The sequence below is a fragment of the Rhincodon typus genome, unplaced genomic scaffold, assembly GCF_021869965.1.
Source record: "Rhincodon typus isolate 14 unplaced genomic scaffold, sRhiTyp1.1 hic_rhity00000422, whole genome shotgun sequence".
NCBI lineage: Eukaryota > Metazoa > Chordata > Chondrichthyes > Orectolobiformes > Rhincodontidae > Rhincodon > Rhincodon typus.
Genome location: NW_025966060.1, coordinates 6,164 through 7,220, shown reverse-complemented (window position 1 = coordinate 7,220; position 1,057 = coordinate 6,164).

Sequence of the window (1,057 nt, the reverse complement as noted above, 5' to 3'; positions counted from 1 at the left end):
ACAGGGAGAGGGTGTACAGGGAGAGGGTGTACAGGGAGAGGGTGTACAGGGAGAGGGTGTACAGGGAGGGTATGCAGGGAGAGGGTATACAGGGAGAGGGTATACAGGGAGGATATACAGGGAGAGGGTTATCAGGGTGTGTATACAGGGAGAGGGTATAAGGAGAGGGTAAATAGGGAGTGGGTATACAGGGAGAGGGAGTACAGGGAGAGGATGTACAGGGAGAGGGTGTACAGGGAGAGGGTATATAGTGACGGTTTACAGGGAGACGGTGTACAGGGAGAGGGTGTATAGGGAGTGCATACAGGGAGAGGGTATATAGGGAGAGGGTGGACAGGGAGAGGGTATAGAGGGAGAGCGTATAGAGGGAGAGGGTATAGAGGAAGGGTTAATGGGAGGGTATATAGGGAGAGGGTGTGGAGAGAGAGGGTGTAGAGGGAGAGGGTGTACAGGGAGAGTGTGTACAGGGAGAGGGTGTACAGGGAGAGGGTGTACAGGGAGAGGGTGTACAGGGAGAGGGTATATAGTGACGGTATACAGGGAGAGGGTGTACAGGGAGAGGATATATATGGAAGGTATACAGGGAGAGGATATACAGGGAGAGGGTATATAGAGAGGGTATATAGTGACGATGTACAGGGAGAGGGCGTACAGGGAGAGGGCGTACAGGGAGAGGGCGTACAGGGAGAGGGCGTACAGGGCAGGGCACAAAGGGAGAGGGTACAAAGGGAGAGGGTACAATGGGAGAGGGTAAATAGGGAGGGTATACAGGGAGAGGGTATACAGGGAGAGGGTATACAGAGAGAGGGTATACAGAGAGAGGGTATACAGAGACAGTATACAGGGAGGGTGTACAGGGAGAGGTTGTACAGGGAGAGGGTGTACAGGGAGAGGGTATACAGGGAGAGGGTATACAGAGAGTAGGTATACAGAGAGAGGGTATAGAGAGACAGTATACAGGGAGGGTATACAGGGAGAGGGTTTATAGGGTGATGGTATCTAGGGTGAGGGTATACAGGGAGATGGTGTACAGGGAGATGGTGTACAGGGAGAGGGT